The sequence below is a fragment of the Oncorhynchus tshawytscha genome, linkage group LG17 (genome assembly GCF_018296145.1).
Source record: "Oncorhynchus tshawytscha isolate Ot180627B linkage group LG17, Otsh_v2.0, whole genome shotgun sequence".
NCBI lineage: Eukaryota > Metazoa > Chordata > Actinopteri > Salmoniformes > Salmonidae > Oncorhynchus > Oncorhynchus tshawytscha.
In genome coordinates this window covers 18,491,453-18,509,290 of record NC_056445.1, presented here as the reverse complement: position 1 = coordinate 18,509,290, position 17,838 = coordinate 18,491,453, and the positions used below count along the sequence as shown (strand labels likewise).

Genomic DNA, 17,838 nt, shown 5'->3' with positions numbered 1-17,838 from the left:
TTTGTCAATACTTTGTCCCTTGATAACCAGCGCACTATGTATGTTGTAAAAGTGTTACATGGTCGCTTCCCATATCATTGTATAGTGCAGAAAATACATGAGAGTTCAGGGGCCTTGCTTTAACAAAGTTAACCATTTTCACTCTCGTGCCCAAAATGTTTTCAAACTGTCAGGCATTCCCTTGGCAGCAAGAGCATCTCGGTGGATGCTGATGTGTACCCAAGTGGCTTCGGGAGCAACTGCTTGCACGCGCATTACCACTCCACTGTGTCTCCCTGTCATGGCTTTTGTGCCATCAGATACCAACATGAGCAGCAGCTACGTTTGGCTACATATGGACTGTTAGTGGAATTCTTGCGAGAGAATAACGGTTCATGTGATTGGATGTTAATTATTTGACTAGGCTACCTGTATTTGACATTGTGTTGTTATTTCACTGAACACAAAATGGTTACATTTTATTTTTGGCAGTGAAACGAGGCTACTCAGGCGAGACAACAACCTCACCCAAATGTATAGCCGCATTTGAGAATATAAATGAACTGTAAAAATGTGAAGAAAACTGTAAATAAAAGTACATTTATAAACAAAAATGTGAATCACATTTTTATTTGGCGTACCCCGACGGCATTGCATGTATCCCAGTTTGGGAATACCTATGCAAGAGAATTTTAGAATTCAGGCACTGTCTTGTTGGCCTAATGTTATATCCTAACTTGACTTTGGTGCAGGTCATGTTGTTCTTCGCATTACCATATCTGATAAACACACACACTATACCAAATAAAATCAACGTTCATTTGTCACATGCACAGGATACAGAAGGTGTAAACGGTACAGTGAAATGGTTACTTGCATAGATTATTTTGTTTAGACATGTAGCTAGCTAGTTAGCTAAGCAATGAATGATGATCCCAACTCATGTTACACCCTGCAAGATTCTACAGGTATTTAAACGTTAACCAACTAGGTTCAATGTTAGCTCGCTAGCTAACATTAGGCTATAACTAGCAATGCAAATTGATAGGAGAAACAAATAATATTACTACACTAATCATACAAGTAATGTTAGCTAGCGAGCTAACCAGCCTACATTAGCTAGCTAGTTCACAGTATGCTTTAACTTGCAATGAAAATTACTTCATGGCAAAATTTGAAACGTATAATATCTGAAAATGTAGTTAGCCAGACTCTTACATGGAACACTTCTCCCTTTCTGTCAAGGATGCCATGTCCGCCCTTAGTTTTAAGATGTAATCCGGAGACAGCTGGTGACAGGTGATTTATACAACAGCCATCTGTGTTCTCTTCTCGATTCCCCCTGCATTTGCAATCAAATGCCTGCGGTTTCTCCATCTCCTTAGCTATCATACTCGGCTTCCACCGGGCATTCCACTGATTTCAAAACCCGGTCCTCCAGAAAGTGGAGCTCTATCTTTAAAAAAAAATGCACGTTATAAAGGATTACCTACAAATACTGAGCAGCTCATTATAGACAGAAGAAGAGTGCTACATGGCAGACCAATTCGAATTCATCTCTTGACATAACCATTCTCAGCCAATCATGGCCAGCGAGAAGGTTCCTGCTTTTTTTCCGTGGCTGAACCAACTAGGTTCGTAATTTCATGATTTTATTTGTATTTACAGATGTAATACAAGTCTGTTGTTAAGGCACATGAAAGTTCACATGTTCCAGAAGGCATTTCTGCCAAAAATGCATTTTGATTAAAAAAAAAAATGTATTTTACATTCAAATGCCTCTCCTGTGAAGTTGTGACCTGTGACATACGCCTAGTTTCCTGAAACAAGTCACATATTTATTTCACCTTTATTTTTTTATACATTTTTATATGAACTTTAGTCATCTTTAATATTCCCATTAAAGGTGAGCACAGTCACGTATATTTGCCTCTGGCCCATGAATGTTTACCTTGTAACATCATAGTCTTTTGTCTTGAAAAATATATCAACAATGAAAAACAAGGCTATAATGAGATAATCAAACATGCATACGTGTGCAGACCAGGTGGGCACTGAAGTGGAGGAAATTCCTCTCGAGAAGTATGAGATTCTTTAAATCCTCCAAGGAGCAGTGACCAAAAATCTTGCGGCCATTTTAGGGATGTGGCAATCCGCTCAAAACAGAATAAAATATTCATTGATGTTTTTGTTGAAATGCGGTACAAGCTGGCTGTTCTGACCAAGATCAAACTCTGTTGGCCTGACTGGATTCGGAGTGCTTCCAGATCTATCTCTCTTTGTCGCACTCCCAGCTCTATCTCTTTTAACTGAATGGCATGCGTACATTCTTCTTGTTGTAGTCTGGCTGCATATTCTCGTTCTTTGGCTGCATGTTCATCTGGTCTTTCCCTGTTCTCCAACTCTATTGCTCCAACTTTGCCTTTAGTTCTAACTCTTGGTTCAACCCGCGGCAGCTTAATCAAACTCTGTCAAGTAGAAGAACCTAAAGGACAAAACTGTAAATAAAGAGTGAAAACAGGAGGAGAAAGTAAACTAGTAAAATTATTTTACTAGCGAACATGAAAACCAAGATGGAAGGGTGCTAAAATGCCTCTAACTCAGGGGTGGGCAGTTCCTCGAGGGCCTGATTGGTGTCACAGCTTTGCCCCAGCCACAGCTAACTCACCTGACTCCAATACTAATTGGAGCACTTGGTCATTTTGAGGAAACAGGGAAAAAAATGCTTACATGGAGTGTTTTTGATTTTCTTGTGACAGCTAATGACATTAAAGACGAAAGTGCCAACATTCCCGTGTTTTAATGGGAGCTAAAACGTTTAGCTTGCTAAGTAGCCTGGTCCAGCCTGAGAAAGCAGGTGACCAGTCATTTGTGGACATTGTGAAAACCTTGGAAGGACATTTTTGCCCCAAGCCACTTCTAATCCTAGAGAGATTCAGGTTTCACAAACGGAACCAAGAAGAGGGTGAATCCATTGTCCAATATGTTGCAGTACTAAAGAGTGAGCGTGGCACCACACTCCTAGGGTCCTCACCTTCTCCCTGTAGGCTGTCTCGTCATTGTTGGTAATCAGGCCTACTAATATACAGTATATATTTACAAAAAATATATTTGGAGGATTGGAAATCATGCAGACAATTACATTGATGGAAGCTACAATCTGCAATATTATAGCTGATCTACCCAAAAAACAAACAATTATCAAAACACATATTTTTCAACTTCAAAACCCCCACCTAAAAACAGTGACTGAAGCTATCTAAATAAGTTAATGCTCTCTTTGTATCAAAAGGTGTGACTCCTTGCAAAAATGTCTAAAAATCATTTTTCACTTTGTCATTATGGTGTATTATGTGTAGATTGATTTGAAAAAAATGTAATTTAATCAATTTTAGAATAAGGCTGTAACATAACAAAATGTGGAAAAAGTCAAGGAGAATGAATACTTTCTGAATGCACTGTATAGGTTGGAATTATGGTTCATTGTTTAGCTAGCTAGTGACATGTCTAAACAAAAACTCCACCTTATAAGATAATGATTACATGAACCATCAATTTAGCCAGGTCTGTCTGGGGTTGATGACAGCCATCTATTGTATATTATTAACATGTGTACATGTCTAGGCAATAGTGACCCATCCACTTAGTTAGATGTCTCTGGAGAGACTTGAAAATAGATGTGCAGTGACGCTCCCCATCCAACCTGACAGAGCTTGAGAGGATCTGCAGAAAAGAATGGGAGAAACTCCCGAGGTACAGGCGTGCCAAGCTTGTAGCGTCATACCCAAGACAACTTGAGACTGTAGTCACTGCCAAATGTGCTTCAACAAAGTACTGAGTAAAGGGTCTGAATACTTATGTGTATGTGATATTTCAGTTTTTCATTTGTTAGAAATTTGCCCCCCTCAAAAATGTATTTTTAATGATTTTCCTTTTTCATTTAGAATAAGGTTGTAACGTAACAAAATGTGTAAAAAGTCAATGGTTCTGAATACTTTCCGAATATACTGTACAGGCTTATACAGTGGGGCAAAAAAGTATTTAGTCAGCCACAAATTGTGCAAGTTCTCCCACTTAAAAAGATGAGAGAGGCCTGTAATTTTCATCATAGGTACACTTCAACTATGACAGACAAAATGAGAAAACAAAATCCAGAAAATCACATTGTAGGATTTTTAATTCATTTAATGCAAATTATGGTGGAAAAAAAGTATTTGGACAATAACAAAAGTCTATCTCAATACTTTGTTATATACCCTTTGTTGGCAATGACAGAGGTCAAACGTTTTCTGTAGGTCTTCACAAGGTTTTCACACTGTTGCTGGCATTTTGGCCCATTCCTCCATGCAGATCTCCTCTAGAGCAGTGATGTTTTGGGGCTGTAGCTGGGCAACACGGACTTTCAACTCCCTCCAAAAATTTTCTATGAGGTTGAGATCTGGAGACTGGCTAGTCCACTCCAGGACCTTGAAATGCTTCTTACGAAGCCACTCTTTCGTTGCCCGGGCGGTGTGTTTGGGATCATTGTCATGCTGAAAGACCCAGCCACGTTTCATCTTCAATGCCCTTGCTGATGGAAGGAGGTTGTCACTCAAAATCTCACGATACATGGCCCCATTCATTCTTTCCTTTACACGGATCAGTCGTCCTGGTCCCTTTGCAGAAAAACAGCCCCAAAGCATTATGTTTCCACCCCCATGCTTCACAGTAGGTATGGTGTTCTTTGGATGCAACTCAGCATTATTTGTCCTCCAAACACGACGAGTTGAGTTTTTAACAAAAAGTTATATTTTGGTTTCATCTGACCATATGACATTCTCCCAATCTTCTTCTGGATCATCCAAATGCTCTCTAGCAAACCTCAGACGGGCCTGGACATGTACTGGCTTAAGCAGGGGGACACGTCTGGCACTGCAGGATTTGAGTCGCTGGCGGCGTAGTGTGTTACTGATGGTAGGCTTTGTTACTTTGGTCCCAGCTCTCTGCAGGTCATTCACTAGGTCCCCCCGTGTGGTTCTGGGATTTTTGCTCACCGTTCTTGTGATCATTTTGACCCAACGGGGTGAGATCTTGTGTGGAGCCCCGGATCGAGGGAGATTATCAGTGGTCTTGTATGTCTTCCATTTCCTAATAATTGCTCCCACAGTTGATTTCTTCATACCCATACCCCGCTCTTGCTGTCTCTGCCTGGCCGGTTCCCTTCTTCCCACTGGGAATCTCTGCCTCTAACCCTATTACATGGGCTGAGTCACTGGCTTACTGGGGCTCTCTCATGCCGTCCCTGGAAGGGGTGCGTCACCTGAGTGGGTTGATTCACTGATGTGGTCATCCTGTCTGGGTTGGCGCCCCCCCTTGGGTTGTGCCATGGCGGAGATCTTTGTGGGCTATACTCAGCCTTGTCTCAGGATGGTAAGTTGGTGGTTGAAGATATCCCTCTAGTGGTGTGGGGGCTGTGCTTTGGCAAAGTGGGTGGGGTTATATCCTTCCTGTTTGGCCCTGTCTGGGGGTGTCCTCGGATGGGGCCACAGTGTCTCCTGACCCCTCCTGTCTCAGCCTCCAGTATTTATGCTGCAGTAGTTAATGTGTCGGGGGGCTAGGGTCAGTTTGTTATATCTGGAGTACCTCTCCTGTCCTATTCGGTGTCCTGTGTGAATCTAAGTGTGCGTTCTCTAATTCTCTCTTTCTCTCTCTCTCTGAGGACCTGAGCCCTAGGACCATGCCTCAGGACTACCTGACATGATGACTCCTTGCTGGCCCCAGTCCACCTGGCCGTGCTGCTGCTCCAGTTTCAACTGTTCTGCCTTATTATTATTCGACCATGCTGGTCATTTATGAACATTTGAACATCTTGGCCATGTTCTGTTATAATCTCCACCCGGCACAGCCAGAAGAGGACTGGCCACCCCACATAGCCTGGTTCCTCTCTAGGTTTCTTCCTAGGTTTTGGCCTTTCTAGGGAGTTTTTCCTAGCCACCGTGCTTCTACACCTGCATTGCTTTCTGTTTGGGGTTTTAGGCTGGGTTTCTGTACAGCACTTTGAGATATCAGCTGATGTATGAAGGGCTATATAAATAAATTTGATTTGATTTGATACCAAGCTGCTTACCTACTGCAGATTCAGTCTTCCCAGCCTGGTGCAGGTCTACAATTTTGTTTCTGGTGTCCTTTGACAGCTCTTTGGTCTTGGCCATAGTGGAGTTTGGAGTGTGACTGTTTGAGGTTGTGGACAGGTGTCTTTTAAACTGATAACAAGTTCAAACAGGTGCCATTAATACAGGTAACGAGTGGAGGACAGAGGAGCCTCTTAAAGAAGAAGTTACAGGTCTGTGAGAGCCAGAAATCTTGCTTGTTTGTAGGTGACCAAATACTTATTTTCCACCATAATTTGCAAATAAATTCATAAAAAATCCTACAATGTAATTTTTCGGGTTTTTTTTTCTAATTTTGTCTGTCATAGTTGAAGTGTACAATTGGTGGCTGACTAAATACTTTTTTGCCCCACTGTATATAGATGTCCTAGCGTACCTATTTCAGGTAATACATTCAATGCAGTATTAGCCATATATTTAGCTAATGAATGATGGGTTATGAGTAATAAGCTTCTAACTTATAGCCTCTATCTCTTGCGCAATAAGCACCTGTGCTCCGCTGGCCTCTCTCTGTAAAATAGGCACCGTAGCTCTTTATGGCTGCTATGTTTCTGTGGCTGCTAGTTTCTCTTTGGCTGATATGTTTCTCATGCTGCTATGTTTCTCTTATGGCTGCTATGTTTCTTTTATGGCTGCTATGTTTCTCTTATGGCTGCTATGTTTCTTTTATGGCTGCTATGTTTCTCTTATGGCTGCTATGTTTCTTTTATGGCTGCTATGTTTCTTTTATGGCTGCTATGTTTCTCTTATGGCTGCTATGTTTCTTTTATGGCTGCTATGTTTCTTTTATGGCTGCTATGTTTCTTTTGATGGCTGCTATGTTTCTTTTATGGCTGCTATGTTTCTTTTATGGCTGCTATGTTTCTTTATGGCTGCTATGTTTCTTTTAGGTGCTATGTTTCTTTATGGCTGCTATGTTTCTTTTAGGCTGCTATGTTTCTTTTATGGCTGCTATGTTTCTTTTATGGCTGCTATGTTTCTCTTAGGAGCTATGTTTCTCTTATTGCTATGTTTTATGGCTGCTATGTTTCTTTTATGGCTGCTATGTTTCTTTTATGGCTGCTATGTTTCTTTTATGGCTGCTATGTTTCTTTTATGGCTGCTATGTTTCTTTTATGGCTGCTATGTTTCTTTTATGGCTGCTATGTTTCTTTTATGGCTGCTATGTTTCTTTTATGGCTGCTATGTTTCTTTTATGGCTGCTATGTTTCTTTTATGGCTGCTATGTTTCTTTTATGGCTGCTATGTTTCTTTTATGGCTGCTATGTTTCTTTTATGGCTGCTATGTTTCTTTTAGGCTGCTATGTTTCTTTTATGGCTGCTATGTTTCTTTTATGGCTGCTATGTTTCTTTTATGGCTGCTATGTTTCTTTTATGGCTGCTATGTTTCTTTTAGGCTAATATGGCTTTCTTTTATGGCTGCTATGTTTCTTTTATGGCTGCTATGTTTCTTTTATGGCTGCTATGTTTCTTTTATGGCTGCTATGTTTCTTTTATAGGCTGCTATGTTTCTCTTTATGGCTGCTATGTTTCTTTTATGGCTGCTATGTTTCTTTTATGGCTGCTATGTTTCTTTTATGGCTGCTATGTTTCTTTTATGGCTGCTATGTTTCTTTTATGGCTGCTATGTTTCTTTTATGGCTGCTATGTTTCTTTTATGGCTGCTATGTTTCTTTTATGGCTGCTATGTTTCTTTTATGGCTGCTGCTATGTTTCTTTTATGGCTGCTATGTTTCTTTTATGGCTGCTATGTTTCTTTTATGTTATCTTTATGGCTGCTATGTTTCTCTTATGGCTGCTATGTTTCTCTTATAGGCACCGTAGTTTCTTTATGGCTGCTATGTTTCTTTTAGACTGTTATGTTTCTAACAGCTCTGCTATGTTTCTCTTGTAAAATAGGCACCTAGCTCTTTATGGCTGCTATGTTTCTCTTATGGCTGCTATGTTTCTTTTATGGCTGCTATGTTTCTTTTATGGCTGCTATGTTTCTTTTATGGCTGCTATGTTTCTCTTATGGCTGCTATGTTTCTTTATGGCTGCTATGTTTCTCTTTATGGCTGCTATGTTTCTCTTATGGCTGCTATGTTTCTCTTATGGCTGCTATGTTTCTTTTAGGGCTGCTATGTTTCTTTTATGGCTGCTATGTTTCTTTTATGGCTGCTATGTTTCTTTTATGGCTGCTATGTTTCTCTTATGGCTGCTATGTTTCTCTTATGGCTGCTATGTTTCTTTTATGGCTGCTATGTTTCTTTTATGGCTGCTATGTTTCTTTTATGGCTGCTATGTTTCTTTTATGGCTGCTATGTTTCTCTTATGGCTGCTATGTTTCTCTTATGGCTGCTATGTTTCTTTTATGGCTGCTATGTTTCTTTTATGGCTGCTATGTTTCTTTTATGGCTGCTATGTTTCTTTTATGGCTGCTATGTTTCTTTTATGGCTGCTATGTTTCTTTTATGGCTGCTATGTTTCTCTTATGGCTGCTATGTTTCTTTTATGGCTGCTATGTTTCTTTTATGGCTGCTATGTTTCTTTTATGGCTGCTATGTTTCTTTTATGGCTGCTATGTTTCTTTTATGGCTGCTATGTTTCTTTTATGGCTGCTATGTTTCTTTTATGGCTGCTATGTTTCTCTTATGGCTGCTATGTTTCTTTATAAAAGTGTTGCTTTTAGGCTGCTATGTTGAGTTATGGCTGCTATGTTTCTCATTAAAACTGCTTATGGCTGCTATGTTTCTTTTATGGCTGCTATGTTTCTTTTATGGCTGCTATGTTTCTTTTATGGCTGCTATGTTTCTTTTATGGCTGCTATGTTTCTTTTATGGCTGCTATGTTTCTTTTATGGCTGCTATGTTTCTTTTATGGCTGCTATGTTTCTTTTATGGCTGCTATGTTTCTCTTATGGCTGCTATGTTTCTTTTATGGCTGCTATGTTACTGCAGACTGTTACTGTAAGCATAGAGGGCACGTGATTTGTTCTCTAGGCCCGCCGGGAATGCAGAGTTTGTTCCTTCATCCACATGAAATGGTTCAAAATGGCAACAGCTCGCCTACCTGGCGCGCAGGGCGGCTGAAACGGGTGCATCTACCGCCAACAGCTGAGATGGAAAAAAAATAAGATCACAAGGCTTTATTTTTTTTTTTTTACAGAAATGTTTGCCGATATACTGGGAATACCTTGTCGATCGGTTGCGATCGACCGGTTGGCGACTACTAGAGTGAAGTTCAATCTCGTGCTTCTCTCTGTGGGCTGATATTTCTGCACAGCAGTCCTGGGGAGCTGTGTGGCAGTCTCTTGCTACTGCGTGCATGAGCAATCGCTATGTCGCTCTGGATAGAAGCGTCTGTTAAATCACTAAAATATAAAAACCTCTTAATCGACACGAAGAGTAAGGCTTACGTGTTCGCAAAACAGAATTGCAACTTTTGTAAGCATGCAGTGGAGTCCTTAGGCAATGTGATTGATGCTGACGTTCTCAACACAGCTCCATCGAAAGTGACAGTCATTGCAGAGGGACCTGCTCCCGAGAATGTAAGCCATCTGCGGTCTTTCCTGGGCCTCCTGAACTACTACGGAAGTTCATCAAAAAGCTGGCGAAGCAGCTGAAGCCTTTGCATGAGTTAATGAGAGAGAACAAACTCTGGTCGTGGACAAAGGAGTGTGATGCTACTTTCAAGAAAGCAAAGGCAGTGTTGATTGATAAGGTGTTGATTCACTTCAACCCATCCAATTCAACTGGCCTGTGACACTTCCCCATATGAAGTTGGGGCCGTCGTGTCACTCCACACCTGCAGGAGAAGATAAGCCCATTGCCTGCATGTCAAGGACTGAAATACCCGCAGATTGAGAAAGAAACGTTGGGTATTATCTTCAGGATCAAAAATTCCACACCTACCTGTTCGGATGGAGGTTCACCTTGCTGACAGAACATCGTCCCCTGACCTCTTTTTATTTCGCACTCTGGCAGCAAGCTGAGTGCTCACAGCTATGACATCAGGTAAAGGAAGGCCTGAAGCGCATGCCAATGCTGACAGCTTGTCACGGCTTCCCCTCCAAGACAAGTCTATGAATGTCTTTGAGTGGCCCAGCCAGAGCCAGAACTTTTTAGAATAAGGCTGTAACTTAACAATGTAAGAAAAGTAAAGCGGTCTGAATACTTTCCGAATGCGCTGTATAACTCCCTGCCACCGAAGCTGTAAGAGAGAGAGAACTCATAGAGAAGGACGGGTCTTCTTCAAAACTACACTGATGTCAACTCAGCTCTATATGATGTCAAATGCAGAAAAATATTCTATGACCCTCTTTGTTGAAAATCTACAGTGAATCAATAAAACCACAAATGAGCGTAAATACAGGAATCATATTTATTATTTCTTTGCAATTACATTCAGGCCCAAGGACAACACAGCTCAACAGCATTCCACATTCTGTGAAAAAACTGTAAATCTGTCCCCATGAAGCTATGTCCAACCAACAGCTCACTAAGATCACACAGTCATCTCACTGCTGACCACTGATTGGCTTTTCAAAGCGTAATGATAATGCTATGTTCATAAAAAATTGGGAAGGTGGTAATTACCAGTTGTGAAGTCGTAAATATCAGTTGAATGCATTCACGTGCTTTCAACTCGTTGAGAAACTCAGATTGGCTAGTGGCCAACAGGCTGCGTCAACCATAAACTGTAAGTACAGCTATCATGTTTGTACAAAAATGATAGTGTTCTAAAACTTAGTGTAAATAATGTTTTGTTGTTGCGTTTAACTGCTGATAATGCCGATAAAAAGGTAATTTCTTTAGTAGGTGACGTCAGAGGTCAGCATCTGGGAGATGTTGAATCTCAGGGATGATAGACAAGTTTCCCACAGGTAATTACCAGTTGGATGGGTGTTCAAGTGGATTTTACGAATCGTATGTGGTAAGTCCCACTTTCCCACTTGTTTATGATCGCGGCACAACTCCTATAGTCCTGCTGTATTGTCTCTGGTACAGTAGGCCTAACTATCTCAGTGTATCAGAAGTCTTTTATCACATTCCGTATTAACCAGTGCTGCCCACTGCACTCCTGAATGATGAGCTGGTAGAAAGTGTCCTCCCCTTGGGCTATCTCCAGACATCTCTTTGTCTGTCTGTTCTGGATGGCTTTTCCCTGTAAAACACAGCAAACATTCTACTGTACAACATCACACTAAAGTCAAAGACATCTCCCATGTTTCCAACAGTTCATAAGCATCCATTTCCCTATTTCATGTTGGAGTGCTTACCTGTTGAAATTCCCAGAGCATGTGGAATCCCTTCTGCTTGGCCTCCTTGCAATCATACAGTCCTGGGGTTTGAGTGCCAATGTCCATCATTGCGATTACTGTTGTACTTGTGAGACTTGATGCCTCCAATGTAGATCTCCCCGCTGGCTCGATAATAACAGTTCTGGACAGAGAGGATAGATATTTAGGCTTTTCTGTATCTGTGGTATTGACATTACTTTGCATTGTGGTATGGGTTGAATCCCGGCTCTGCTATGGGATGGACCATATTATACAATTGTCTACATTCTAAAATACGAAGCAATAATTCTACAAACCTGTGGACCAAAATAATGGCATCCATATAAAATAGGTGTGTTCCCCGGAACTGGGCCTTGATCTATACAGAGATCCATCTTCAGGTCATTGACCAGCTGTTGATTTCATGGACCAAGATTAAACAATTATAAAAGTGAAAATCCCTATCCTGATAATGAGCTGGATTTAAGAACCTGCTTCCAATTGAAAAAGTAATTATATGCACCAAACACACTTGGTGAGGAAATAATTCCAAAACAACAGTAACATTTTAGCATCACTCACAGCTCCATAACCAAGCAAGTCACCCAGGGGGTCTAACATTGGATACACATTGTCCAGATACCACTGGAAGGGTTTGCAGTTCAGACTCTTTCTCAACTTCTTCCTCTCTGAAACATCCCCAATGTCTATGCCATGATCCTGTGGTGAGAAAGAGGAAGATTCCTAATTCAGAATCACAGGCTATGTGAGCAATCCTTGATGATGGCTTACCACCATCATTTTACATAGATCCTATGATCTTTATTATGGCATTGAGTAATAGAATATTTTTATAATATTGACTGTCTAGTCTACTTATTTTCAAACACAAAGCATGCATAACAGCGATGATTGTTATTCCATAGGAGCAGCTGACAAAACCTACTTTTTAAATGTTTGTTGTGTACAGTACCTTCAGTGGGAGGTTCCAGGCGATGTTGACATTATGTTTGTATTCATCCATCCAGACCTCAGCCACTCTCAGAGCATTCCTCTTCATTGTAATGCTCAGGTCTGGGAGATAGGGTTTATGGGCCCTCTCGATGTGGGCTATTTTAGAACAAGGTTTGACCTCGACACTTCCACCACACAGCCACACCAAACTCCAAGAGACAAGGAAGAGTTTATAGATATGGACTGAAGTTTCTGGATGTTGGACGTAGATTGGTTTGTTCAAACTGAATGACTCAAGAATTGAAAGTATCATGGTCAATTCTACACTGGGAGATGTGACATTCATTTTAAAGAACAGATAACGCAAACATATTATCCAGGTGTAAATATTAGGTAAGATTTTCCTCCCAAAGCTGTGCTTTCCTTATCACCTATTCAAACAGGAATCATGAACAACTCGCTTTCCTTGCTCTGACTCGTCTTTTAAGGCATAACACTCAGGTCTGAAGGACTCAAACATACACCACAGGGCCCAATCAAATGCATCTGCATATGGCCAATAATGTGTGACTGTCAAGTCATCGAAACACACTCTGTCAAACACCAGTGTCATCAACAACATGCGGTCCTCCTTAAACGGCCCTCCTTAAACAGAGGCTCTGCCCTGTTTACACAAACACAGGGTGAAAACATTGTGTTAAGAGGGACACAAAAACACCTCACTGAGTGACTTTATAATTTCAACCATTCAGACTACCATTCCACATGAACCTCTATGTGGGCATCCAAGATGGCCACCACGTTTCCTTCAGCTTCCCTCCACCCTGAGAGGCGGGCCTGTGTGAGACCGAGCTGCTCTGAGTGTCTCACTCTCTTCAACAGGTATGGATGAAAAAGATGTAGGTATTCCATTTCTCCTTTTTTTGTCTGTCATAGTTGAAGTGTACCTATGATGAAAATTACAGGCCTCTCTCATATTTTTAAGTGGGAGAACTTACACAATTGGTGGCTGACTAAATACTTTTTTGCCCCACTGTAATTTCAAATGTTTCTAAGTAGAGAGAAGAGACCAATTAGGCAAACTATTGGAGCTGTGGTCATCCAACAGTATGATGTCTTTAAGCAGGCGTTGGGGGGGGTCTTGTCTATGATGCTGCGGACAACTTTCTTAATGATTGACAGGGCCTCGTCCAAGTAGATCAACACCACGCTGATGGTGGGCAGGTCATGGGGGTACTGGTGATTAGCACACCTGACAGACACAAAAAAAACATTTGGTCCACCTCATATCATTCAGTCACTTCACCAAAGCTGCTGTTTCACTCTTAAAGTTAGTACATTTCAATGTCATTGAGAGAGCTTGGAATTATAAGGTTCTATCTACATTATTGTCACAATTGATTTATAGACAAAGCCTTGTTCTGTTCAACGATCTCTGTAATATTTGTTTTGTGGAGAAATGACCAGGCAGGAGACGGGAGTACAGTTAGTTTTCGTTTAGTCAAAACCCCTCGTGCTCTACAGTTCCCGGCACCCTAGTGCGCATGTGCATTTCCTATTAGGTGTAGTAACGTAACACTGCCGTAATACATTACTGCTTAGTAACAGCATAGTAACTAAAATAAACAGATGTAGATCCCAGATACTACAATCTCTACCTATATAGTACTCTAAACACCCCAATCCATGTTGTTGAGTTTAAAAGAATGCAATATATAAATTGCTCACACCATTCAAACTAATGAGGAGTAGAACCTTATTAGTTAGATAGATAGATAAAAACTTCTAATCCTATGGTCACGATTGCTCAAACAGCATTCACAGTGCTGGAGATAGATTTGACCTCGGGTGGCCACAATGCAACATACTGTGGTTACAATTCAGAAGTCTTGAGTTATCGATCATTTTTTGTGTAGAGGTGGCAGCGAGATGAGGAAAATAATTTACTTTGGATCACGAGTATCAGGGATTTCCCTGTTCAGGGGTAGTCTGTCACTCAGGAAGGCGTTGTATCCATACATCTGAAACAACCCCTCTGCCTCTTTCTGCTCCTCCTCTGAGAGCTCATCACCCCAGGTTGTAAACAGAGCTGAGTTGGGGTACAACTTCTTCACCACCTTCCTCTCCTTCTTGACCTCGGTAGCCTTCACAGCCTGCCCCTCTTTCAGACTGATTCCGTTGTTGACAGACTTCACTGTGGACACATGACAGCTGCTCATCAAACTATTATACATGTGGCACACAGAAGTTGGTAGATCAAAATGTAAGAAATGTTGTTCAACAAGCAACAGCATACAGGATTAAAGAACAATCTGAAATTATTATTTTATTAGATTCTTTGTTAGTTCATTTAAACCCTTTATTTAACTGAGAACAAATTCCCTTTTACAATCATCACTGTGAAGTGTGAAATAACTTACTGGGATCAACTCTAAATGTAGGCTCAGGCTAGATTCTAATGTGTTCCCAAACCCTCCCCTCTAAATCTGCCCTACCAGCTACAACAGTGGCAGACTGCAGTCCAGGTACAGTATGTGCAGTGGTGGAAAAGTACCCAATTATCATACTTGAGTAAAAGTAAAGATACTTTAATAGAAAATTACTCAAGTTAAAGTGAAAGTCACACAGTAAAATACTAGTTGAGTAAAAGTCTAAAAGTATTTGGTTTTAAATATACTTAAGTATTAAAAGTAAATGTAATTGCAAAAATATACGTAAGTATCAAAAGTGTAAATAACTTCAAATTGCTTATATACGCAAACCAGACGGCACAATTTTCTTGTTGTAAATTGTTTACGGATAGCCAGGGGCACACTCCAACACCCAGACATAATTTGCAGACTAAGCTTTTGTGTTTAGTGAATTTGTCAGATCAGAGGCAGTAGGGATGACCAGGGATGTTCTCTTGATACGTGAATGAATTGGAGCATTTTCCTGTCCTGCTAAGCATTCAAAATGTAACTAGTACTTTAGGGTGTCATGGAAAATGTATGGAGTAAAAAGTAAAAAGAATATATATATATTTAGCAATGTGGTGAAGTAAAAGTTGTCAAAAATATAAATAGTAAAGTACAGATACCCCTGAAAATGACTTCAGTAGTACTTTAAAGTATTTTACTTCAGTACTTTACACCGCTGAGTATGTGGACAGAGCTACTGGCATTTTCCTTCCAGGTAAGTCACAGTTAAATGAAGGATATTGAGACTTACCCAGCTTCTTGATCTTCTCCAGCCTCTTGAGCATGTCCTTGCCCCTGACTGAGTCATTCTGATGGGCTCTCTGCAGTCTCGCCCCATGAGAATGAACCTCCCTCTTTATGGATGTGATGTAGAGCATTCCAGCAGCCATGGCCAGCAAAGGGGCCAGCCCTCGGACCCAGTCTAGCCTCATCATCCCTCTGCGTGTGATCGCTCACCCTGGGGATACAGACAGGACGGCCTTCCTCTCTCACTCTCCGACTAAGATCCAGGCTCCCCTGAAAGGGGGGAGTGTGAGGTGCACCATACCTGGCTGCCACTCACCAACACCTTTTTTAAATATTTGCACAACTGAACAGGTCAAAAACATGCACCTAATTGATCCAACTGTTCATTTGGCATTCAAGTCATTGTTGAGCCCAGGGAATAAATCCCCGAAAGCCACAATACTACAGGCTGCAAAGGTGTGGCTCTCTGAAAGTGATGGTCTTGGCTGTCACTAGCACTTTGTCTTGTAATTCAAATTCAATCCCACAATGAAGAGTATCTGTATCTCTCCCCATTCTAGAGTAACCGAAAATCTGGTTAACCACCTGCTTTTGAGAGGTAACGGAGCAACCTGGTCTCAGAGCATTTCGTATTATTCCGTATGTAAATCCACGACACTCCGCTTAGTATGACATGTTATGTTTCGTATGGTATGTATTCATTTGTAGTTGTTCATCATCCATTTTGAATGATACAGTATGTTACGAATTACAATTCATATGATATGTCGCAAATTGCAATTCTTACAATATGTTATGAATTTGCAAGACGTATGATACTGTATGTACGAATTCCAATTAGCTAGGTGGATAACGCTAACGTTAGGGGGTGGCTAGCGTTAGCTAGGTTGGGATTTAAGGTTAGGTTAAAGGGTTAAGGTTAGGGGAAGAGTTATCTAACATGCTAAGTAGTTGCAAAGTAGCTAAAAAAAAGTAGTACTGTAGGTAGTTGCAAAGTTGCTAAAAAGCTAAAGTGCTAAAGTTGTCCATGAGATGAGATTCCAACACACAACCTTTGGGTTGCTAGACATTCATGTTATACACTCAACCAACCACTCTCCTTTTGTTCTTGCCTTAAGAGACCTTCGGTCTTATGCAACCATACCAAACGTAACATATCATACAAGTTTGAGCATCCCGGATTTACTTTTAGTATGCTACGTCTAGGCTATGAGACCAGGCTGAATGGAGCATTGAAGTACATCTCAATTTCCCCTGTGTCTAACTTGCTCTCAGAGCTCAAACCAAGCAGCATGAGGGTCTGGATGCACAAGGTTGACCACTGACCCTGTCTGGTAATTGAGGATTGAGCATAGAATGTGTGATCAATAGAGGCAGGGAACAATGACACTTTGTTAACTCTGTGATCACCATACCTTCTCTTCTTCCTCTGGCCTGTATGTTCACCCCTCACTCTACCTACATGGTAATGCTATATGTTGCTATCGTTTCGTCGACTCATAAGCTGAATGTTTGAGTTACACAGCATCAAAATTATCAAAGGTCCAATCAAATGGGCAGAGGCAAGGAATATAAAACACAATTTATTCAATTATATGTTCTTTCAATTACATGTTCATTCATTTTTTCACATCAATGTACAGTTCATCAGGTGGAATGCCCTCAATTCAATTACTTCCAAATAGACCACAATGGTTGATTGTGAAATAATTAGGTTGAAATGAATGCACACACTTTCTATTTGTTTTAGTACAGTACAATAAAATCAACAATGTCCTGGCATGCTATTATACAGACTTAGAGAAAGAAAAACAGTAATTCAGTACATCACACAATATGATCATTATGGGCACCAGTCTGTGGGGCTCTCTTAAATAACAATGTTCAGTGAGCACGGAAGAATAAACAAGAAAATCATTAAAGTTACAATTGAAACATGGTAAAAAATATATATTTCATTGAGACATTGCCAATGTGACCTGGTTATGTTCACATACAGTGCTTGAGATATATTACCACAAATATTTCATATACATGTCACACCTTAAACCAATAATTTAATCATAACAAAATTGTCAAATGTACATTCAATTATGTACTGTTAAAAAGGAAATCTATTCCATTTCTGATCATGTTACAAATATAAACACTGTTTTAAAATTACTTTCTAGAACTGGAGCAAGTGAAAAGCATCAGTACAAGTTGCCATAAAGAAGTTTAGAGAGAACAAAAAAAATCTACTCTCCTCCATTTGGCCCAAGTTTTATTGAAGAAAGCTCAACATTGTAGC

At 40.6% G+C, this 17,838-nt stretch overlaps 1 pseudogene; it reads right to left on the bottom strand.

The window, feature by feature from the left end:
* Nucleotides 1–10,476: 10,476 nt before the first annotated feature.
* On the bottom strand, nt 10,477–15,691 carry LOC112217192 (annotated as a pseudogene).
* Between the last annotated feature and the right edge of the window lie 2,147 nt (nt 15,692–17,838).